We start from the raw sequence: 9,877 nt of genomic DNA, 5'->3' as shown, positions 1-9,877 counted from the left end.
CCTTGCACACTAGCAACTGTGTTTGGTGTGATTTTGGGTATTGGTGGTAACATAGTGCATTTGCTTTGGAAACTCATGCTTTTACCTTGGTTTCTTAAGGTTAACTTCCCGACCCTTAGGTCAAACAAGGATCCCGCGGTGCTAAGAAAGGTCTTCCCAATACAAGGGGTACAATCGGCCTCCTTTATGTCAACGATAACAAAATCGGCCGGGAATTCCATTTCTCCAACCTTGACAATTAAATCCTCGGCAATCCAAACACTTTGACTAATAGATCGGTCAATTTGTTTGACTCCCGTCTTGGTAGGTGCAAGATCACCTAGACCTAACCTCATAAATAAAGAGTAGGGCATGAAGTTTATGCTTGCCCCCGAGTCGGCTAATGAAGTTAGCATCTCCGACCCATTTTATATGGCATGGGATTAAGAAAGGTCCGGGATCTCCCAACTTGGGTGGTAAGTTACGTTTTTTTCAAAATCCCATCACACTCCCTTTTTTGGAAAGCGGTGGATGCTTGTTCACATTCCCCTTTCTTGGCCATAAGTGACTTCAAGAATTTCCAAGAGTTGGGCTTATTCTCGAGCACTTCCACTAAAGGTAGATTAACACAAATATTCTCATTTTCGGCTTGTATAGACTTACAAACCGCATCCTTTATATGTTTAGGAAGCAAGGCTTGAGGATACAGAATTGGTGTTTCATATCTCCTCATCTTTGATGTAGCATAATCTCGACCTCGGTCTTTTTCTCATCCTTCTTCAAATCACCTCCTACTTTTACTTCGGCTCCAACCTTGTTCAAATCAACCCCCTTGTCATCATCTCCCTTTATCGCATATGAAGGCTCGGTAACCTCCATGCACATCATGTTCTTCACATAACGAGTATTGTAATCCGCAACGTCAGACCATTTGGAAAACTTAAACTCACCAAACTCCATTGTGATGGTTCTCAATTCTTCACCCATATCAAACCCTTCATTTTTAAGCATAATTGGTTTGATCTACCTCTTTTATTGTCACAAGTGAATTTATTTGAGCATAATCGAAATATTGGGGATTTTTGTCTTTTGGTGTAGAATTAGACGAACTAGCTTAGTTATGGTTATGGTTATAATTGATGCTTTCGATAGGGATGTTTCTTGTGTTTTTGTTGTTCTGGTTTTGGTTGTTTCGGTTATTGTTATAATTGTTGTTGGGATTGACTTGTGTATTCGATGGTAAGGTTCCTTGAGATCTCTCGGTTACTTGATTTGACAGTCTTCCCACCGTGCTTTCTAAGTTTTGGAACGATGCTTAGTGATGTCTTAGTTGTTGCTTTAGAAACTCATTCTCTTTCATCAAAAATGCCTCGTTTGTCTCCACCTTCTTGATGTAATTTTGTACAATCTCTTCTAAGTTTCGTGATGGTTGAGTGTTTTGTTGGTTTTGGTTAAAGTTGGAAGTATTTGCATTTTGTTTGTATTATTGATGTTGGTTTTTATTGTAACCTTGGTTATTTTGGTATTGGTTATAACCTTGGTTTTTTTTTTATATCCTTGATTGTAGTTTTGATTACTTTGGTTGTTGTAAGATTGTTGATTTTGTGTTTGGTAGTTGTTGCTCCGGTTTTGGTTGTAACTTTGGTTTCGATTTTGGTTTTGGAATCCGGGTGGTGGATTTTTTGGGTGTTGAAGGAGACTTGTTTTTGATTTTGTTGGAAGTAACCTTGGTTGCCTTAGTAGGAGTTATTGTTGTGACTTGATGAACCGCCTCTTTGATAGTTTTGGTTACCCACATAGTTAACATGCGCATCCGAGTTCATTGGAATGTTGTCCAAATCGAGTTGATTTCATTGGTTGATTTGTGGACAATTATTTGTAAGGTGAGGTACATCGCATCTCTCTCATCCAACTTGCATAGCAACAAGGATGTATTTTCTTAAACTCTTTACCATATGATTGAAATTGATTGTTTAAACTTGCAAGTGTAACTTGACCGTCTTCACTTTCGACTTGAGAAGCATTCTTTCTTGGGTAATCCCTAGGTGAGGGATTCCATTCATAGGTGTGGATTGAAATATCTTCTAGTAAAATCTCGGCATCATTTGGTGACTTGTACATAAACACACATTGTCTTATCATTTGTACCCCGATAAAAAGTATTGATGTACTCTCTCTTTGATAAACCGTGTTGTGGACATGCCCTTAACATCTTCTTGAAATGAATCCAAGCATCATATAATGATTCATCACTCCGTTGAGCAAAAGCATTGATCTCCATTTTAAGTCTCTCCGCCTTCGATGGTGGAAAGAAGTGATTGATGAAAGCATCACTCAATTGTTGAAAAGTTCGAATAGTGTCGGAAGGTAGATCTCTTAACCAAATCTTTGCATCACCTTGAAGAGAAAATGGGAATGCCCTTAACTTGTATGCGTCCTCACTAACATCCTTATACTTGTAAAGATCACAAATATCGTTGAAAGATTGAAGGTGCTCAAAAGGATTATCTTGCATAAAACCGTGAAATTGAACATCTTTTAGCATGGTGAAGAAATTTCCTTCGACTTTCCAATGTTCGGCCCCGATGGGTGGTTTGGTAATAGCCGGTGGCACCAGCGTAGGTGCAATCAACCGTTCATTCCACATAGGCATATCGTATGGAGCAACATTTGGTTCTTGATTTACGAGTGGTGGTCCATTGTCGGGAACACCACCAAATGGGTTATGTTCGGCTTGTAATGGTTGACCGTTGCCATCCATCTCTTCAATACAAAAAGGTAATATGTCAAAAAATTTCTTTAAAAAACGTTCTTCTCATCTCCTATAAACCTCTTTAACTTGTCTCTCCGGATCGGAATACGGTTGTTCAAACTCTTGATCCTTTTGGGATCTCCTTTCCATACACCGTGGTACCTACCTTTGATCAAAATCACAAACAAAACACGGATTTTCCAAACACAATAGTATATAATAAATAAGAAAAGTAACTTTTATGAGGATAATTCCTCACAAAAGGACCGAACAATTAAAAGCGTGACTCAAAAATCCAACTAGCTAACCGCTCCCCGGCAGCGGCGCTAAAAAGTTTGATAAGCTTGTTGCATTATGCTTTCTTTTAAATTTAGATTTGAATTAAACGTGGACTCGACTAAGATGACAAGCTTCTAGAAACAATGACTCGGTCTTTGTATTAGTAAGTTTCCGTTTAAGATTCGTCCCAAGAGAGCGATAATTTCCAATCGAATTAATGAAAACTAATAATTATCCTAAGGTTTGTTTGGTTTTGGGGGGGGGGGAGTTGTTGTGAAATGTCTTGAAAGACACTAGTAATACTAGTAAGCAAATAGAAATGATTAATAACTAGCAATATTAAGAGCATGCACACTCTATTAATCTACTTGAAGCATTCGGATTGTTCTTTGTTCTAATTAAGATCAAATTGTCTTTAAATAATGTGTTCTAGTATCCCTACCAAAACTCTAATGATCAAATTAACATTCGCGAATTCCCATAAGCTTACATCAATAAGATCTAGTTGAATCATGAGAATGCCATCAATACTTAACTTGGATTAAAGTCCCCTAAAATCATTTAGTGATCAAAATCCCTTAAGAAAACCAAACTTTGCTACTTTGACTAAGGATCAATTGAAAACCAACCCAAACCAAGAATCCAATCCCTTAAAATCCCCAATTTGATTGTCTAGATCACCTAAGTGTTGTAGTACAAGTTCCTTCACTAATCAAATCCCTAAGAAGAGCTAGACAAATTATATAATCAAAGTAAAACCAAAAATAAACATAGCAAAGGTTCTTTAGCTAATTCTAATAACATAACTCAATAGCCCTAGATCTTGTGCTAGCCCCAAATCCTTTGTATTGGGACGTCGTTCTTCAGACCTAGAACGTCCTTTTCTATAAGTGGAACGTCGTTCCCTTGTTTGGAACGTCGTTCTAGCATTTGGAACGCCGTTCTGATGAGTTGGAACGTCGTTCTTGGTCATTTTCAGCACTTTGCAATTTTCTTGATCTTTTGCACAATACATTGGTCAACTTTGCACCAATTTCATACCCAAGACTGAGAATATGCTTAGAACGCGATTTTTCCCATTTTCTTCACTTTTAAGCGCAATGAAGACCAAAACCGAGTAGAACGAGGTAGATATTGCGATAAGAAACATAGTGTAAATGATCAATATCACTTGATTCCATTCGAAATAGTTTTGATGACGAAAAAGTCGTTTTGCTATTTCTAAAGGTGAATTTTGAACTTTCAATTTTTACGATAACTATTACCTGTGCATTTGAACTCTTATGCATATTTAAATAGCATTTTGATACTTTTTTTTATGTAACACTTTATTTATGTAAATTGAGAATATTTTTGGGGTTAACATATCACCACTAGCCAAAAATCCATACACGTTTAGTGACATCTTGGTTTAATAGTTAGATTATTTTGTGATACTTTTTTATATCTCTCAATTCGTAACTCTATAATTGTTTCTATTTTTAAAATTTCATATTGAATGCAAATATATTTGACTATAGTTTCGTTTCGATAATAATTCATGGCCCCATAACACATTTTTTTACCACATTACGATTGTCACATAATCGGGCTGAATTATGTGGCAAGCGTGCTATAAAAACTTCGGTTGAAAATTGGACCCACTTTCGCACGATGAATAGATAACGACGTTATGAGCAAGACTTCCAGAAGGTTTGCTTCCATTCGCAATTTGTTTTGATGTCAAAAAAGTAGTTTTGCTATTTCTAAAGGTGAATTTTGAACTTTCAGATTTTACGATAAGTATTACCTTTGCATTTGCACTCTTATGCATATTTAAATATCTTTTTGATACTTGTTTTTTTATGTAACACTTTATTTAGGTACATTGAGAATATTTTTGGGGTTAATATATCTCCACTAGCCAAAAACCTTAAAATTAAGTGACATCTTGATTTAATGGTTCAATTATTTTGTGATACTTTTTTATATCTCTCAATTCATAACTCTATAATTGTACTATTTTAAAATTTCATATTGAATGAAAATATATATGCCTATAGTTTCTTTTCGATAATAATTCATGACCGCAAAACACATTTTTGAGCACATTACGTTTGTCACATAATCGGGCCGAATTATGTAGCAAGCATGCTAAAAAAAGTTCGGTTGAAAATAGGACCCACTTTCGCACGACAAATAGATAACGACGATATGAACAAGACTTTCTGAAGGCTTTCTTCCTTTCAAAATAGTTTTGACGCCGAAAAGTCGTTTTGCTATTTCTGAAGGAGAATTTTGAACTTTCGGATTTTACGATAATTATTACCTTTGCATTTGAACTGTTATGCATATTTAAATACCATTTTGATACTTGTTTTTTATGTAGCACTTTATTTAGGTAAATTGAAAATATTTTTGGGGTTAATATATCTCCACTAGCCAAATATCCATACACGTGTACTGACATCTTGGTTTAATGGTTCGATTATTTTGTGACACTTTTTGATATCTCTCAATTCATAACTCTATAATTGTTTCTATTTTAAAATTTCATATTGAATGCAAAATATATTTGACTATAGTTTCGTTTCCATAATAATTCATAGCCGCAAAACATATTTTTGAGCACATTACGTTTGCCACATACTCGGGCTGAATTATGTTGCAAGCGTTTTAAAAAAACTTCGGCTGAAAATTGGACCAATTTTTGCACGATGAATAGATAACGACGCAATGAGCAAGACTTCCTGAAGGCTTGCTTCCATGAGAAATAGTTTTGACGCCGAAAAAATGGGTTTGCTATTTCTAAAGGTGAATTTTGAACTTTCATTTGTTAAGATAATTATTACTTTTACATTTGAACTCTTATGCATATTTAAATACCATTTTGATACTTGTTTTTTTATGTAACACTTCATTTAGGTACATTGAGAATATTTTTTAGGTTAATATATCCCCACTAGCTACAAATCCTTACACGTTTAGTGACATCTTGGTTTAATGGTTCGATTATTTTGTGACACTTTTTTGATATCTCTCAATTCATAACTCTATAATTGTTTTTATTTTAAAATTTCATATTGAATTCAAATATATTTGACTATAGTTTCGGTTCGATAATAATTCATGGCCGCAAAACAAAATTTTGAACACATTACGTTTGCCACATAATCGGGCCGAATTATGTGGCAAGCGTGCTAAAAATACTTCGGCTGAAAATTGGACCCACTTTCGCATGATAAATAGATAACATTTGATGATCAAATTGCTAGTCACAAGTATATGTCAAGTCTCTCAATGTGGTATAGAGAATTTAGGGAAGAACACACATTTGTTGTTTGTGAAATATGGAAAAAGCTTATGATTTTACATGATGTAATGGTATTTATACTCCACACCACTAACCTTACAATTAAGCCTAACTAAAAAACTAAGCCATATTAATCACTAATCTATATCTATTAATCACTTAGGAATTTTGTTCCTAACAATATCGACAATACTAAATCACAAATAAACAAATAAACGGTGGTGACTGGGAGAATGATGTGGTGGATATTGGAATTGCCGTCACGGCTGTCACTAGTTAAAAGCTCAAAAAAATTGCACCGTCTAGTGGTCTCACTCAAAAAATTTACATTATCCAACGGTATCACTAGTATAAATCCCTAAAAATTTCCACTGCATCGCGTATTTCACTAGTAGCCCGTGCTAATAAACTAGGTCCGCCCTTGGAGAACGCCAACCACCACCGATGCAATACAACCAAAGAACCGCCATCTACCGACCGGAGAAACCGCCGAAAACCGGCCGGAAGAAAAATCGGGTATCCTTCTTAGAATGCACCAAAACCAAAATCCAAAGCGAGAGAACGACGCAAAAGTGAACACGATTTGGGGAGCAAACCAGGAGATACTAAGCGGCAGCTCCGGTCAAAAAGCAAATGTCTTTTTAAACATATGTATCTTTTGTTTGTAACCTTAGAGCTGATATTAATTTTGTATACTTATTTTACAAAAAAAAAAAAAAATTTATTATTATATTATTTCTCATATACTACTATGCGTACCTGTGTAATAAATGTTCAACTAATGCTTAAATTCAACAAAAAAAAAAAAAAAAAAAAGTATGTAACAGTAGTAGTTAGTCAAATGGAAGTTTTATAACAGACTTAAATTTCGTCCATAATTTTAAGGTGGGTAGAAACTATGAGTGTCATCATGGACACATACACCTCACTGCATTTAGAAAAGTTCTATAACACAATTAGATCTCATGGACCACTCTATATTTGTGTGTCCATATAAGTATATGTGTGTGTATCAGTATGTGTGTGAGAGAGGTGGAAGAGAAGAACATGATGTGGGCCATTCTGACAGTTAGGAATTTGGGCCCATCATCTTTCATTTTACATACAGTATATATGTGGCCCACTGCACATCAATTCTGGCCCGTTAAGAAACATTGTCAACCCGGTTGACCCGGTCAATATGGGTTAAATAAGGTGAAGTTAACTCATACGGCCATTGCACGTTTAGTAGGTGATTAGAAGATTTAGTTAGTTACACCAACTAGGCTATACTCTACTTAAAGAGCAATAACGAGGTAATCACTATGTGACTCGAATATCGTGAGTTGTTTTTCCTTTAATTTGGACTAAAACTATATGAATTTGAGAATCCAATGACCATGAAAAATATGCAAGTCATCGTACCATAAAATCACCATGTACTTAATGCATCACCTCTACATAGAGTTGTAACATAAATTAGTATCCACATTTTCCTGTATTCAATTCAAATAAGATTTATGGTGATAAGTCATAATAACATTTTACATTTATATTAATGATTTATGATTTATGATGAATGATGATACTTATATCCTTCATTTAAATCTCACTATAGCATATCTTAAAAAGATTTATGTGTACCCGTTTACTTTGATATTTGCATCAAATTATTAATTGGCAATCATATCAAGTAAATGTTTCCTTTTAATATAACATTGGAAATACCACAAGATCGTAATGTTGTTAGAAGCTCTAGCATAGATGTGTCACTTTAATTCATAGTTATATAATATAAACATAACTCCAACATGGATGCCATGGAATTGCAGATTTACCAAATTGATGTAACATGGTGTCTCAAATGTACAACACTCTAATGCTATCACATAAAGGCATAGTGATAGTTCTTGTCAAACTAGAGTGCAATTATTGAAAGCAAAGGTACAACCCACCAAAAGCTAGACAATGGGTGTTGGTACAACATACCTAAAATATAATGGTGGAGTAACTAAAGGGGGCCGTTTGGTAACACTCTTTTACAGCTTTATAAAATGTATCTTACCTTGTAGAGCAAGTATATAATGCTAATCATACACATTAACTATAGATATGCATTATAATCAGATAATTTACTTGATCATTTATCTATTATTAAAGTTTCAAGTCCCATCGGGGACATTTAGTAATATAAGACTACTCACATTGATACGAGTTCATACCATGTTCTCAAGAGTATTTCGAGAACACCAATGTTAGCGGCTCCATTCTCATCAAGTTCTCACAATTCGTCTTGGCGTTCGCGCTGGAGAGGAAGTAAATGAGAACATGAGGTTTCACTAATTGTTGCCTTAAATGTTTGTACATTTGTATAAATATTTGTACTTATGTTTTATTAATTAATTAATATAGTGGTCCAATTTATTGTTAGAACTCAGAAGACATCATGGATGGCATGGGTTTAGTTTTCATTCGGTTCTGTTAGGAAGCGTTGAGATTGTTGGAAATATGTTCTCGGGTTGGTTACATTTCAACTGTAATTTGACCGTGGTACATATATTCCGAAGGTATGCCCATGACATTAAATAATATAAAGTCCATTTTATCCTATTCGGTCACACACAAAGGCTAATCGTAAATTGTTTGATACACCTTCTAATCGGGAGTTAATTTATTAATCAATTGGTTTAATAAATTAAATGTATTTTTGATATTAATTAATTAATAATTGATTAATTAATTAATTCTAAGCATGCTTATCTCAAAAGCAACAAAATGTGCATGCTTGTCTTGAAAAGAGCCGATACTTGGCATCTTAAATACCCCACTCTCCTTTTCCTTTTACAAAAGGGTTTTTTGACCAAGAAAAGAATTGAGCACACTTGATAAGTATCGGTTTCTAAGATTCCTTTTTCAAGTTTCTGTCAATTTTAAAAATAGAAAAGGCAGTAGCTTAACAAAACTAAAAGATCTAAAATACTTCACACAAGTGTGTGTTCTTTTCGGTGGTTTTGAAAACATAAGGGAAAAAGGGTGTTGGTGAATTAAAAGGTGTAAATGTAAACAAGGTTGGAACTTTGGGTGTTAATCGTTTAGAGGAGCTCTCATTTGGGTTCTTTCCAAGCTAGGATCTTCAACAAAGACTACAAAGGTTGTAATCTTTATCTTTCTCTTTATTAATTTTATGTTTCGTTTGTTAAAATTTTGTACAATGATCCTTTGGAAGAGTATGATTTTGTAAGTTTTAAATTGCTTCCGCTAGCCTTATGTATGTATCATACTCCAACAAGTGGTATCAGAGCCATCTTGTACACGTTTTAGCAAACTTTTTCTTAAGATAATCGGTTTTGATGAATGTGTTATGCATGATTCTTGGAGATGATTATACATAACAAACATGCAAAACTATTATCATAATTTGTGTTTTTATGTTTCCTAAATAATATTTGAATCTTGGGTTTTTTGGCAATATGTTAAATGGTTAATCTCATTTTAAAGGTTTTTTTTTTCAGCTTGGACAGTCCGTCTTTAATGGACTGTTTCGAGTTTCAAAACTCAGTTTTTTCGTATGAGGCCAATTGCATTTGAAAGCTAAC

At 34.5% G+C, this 9,877-nt stretch overlaps 1 non-coding gene across 1 annotated transcript; it reads left to right on the top strand.

Moving 5' to 3' along the window:
• The first annotated feature begins 2,162 nt into the window (after positions 1–2,162).
• On the top strand, positions 2,163–2,269 carry LOC139845676 (small nucleolar RNA R71). The gene has a single exon (XR_011758440.1). It is a non-coding gene; the product is annotated as a small nucleolar RNA R71 (small nucleolar RNA).
• Positions 2,270–9,877: the final 7,608 nt, after the last annotated feature.

This window comes from Rutidosis leptorrhynchoides, chromosome 4 (assembly GCF_046630445.1).
Source record: "Rutidosis leptorrhynchoides isolate AG116_Rl617_1_P2 chromosome 4, CSIRO_AGI_Rlap_v1, whole genome shotgun sequence".
NCBI lineage: Eukaryota > Viridiplantae > Streptophyta > Magnoliopsida > Asterales > Asteraceae > Rutidosis > Rutidosis leptorrhynchoides.
This window is presented reverse-complemented; position numbering and strand designations above follow the sequence as displayed.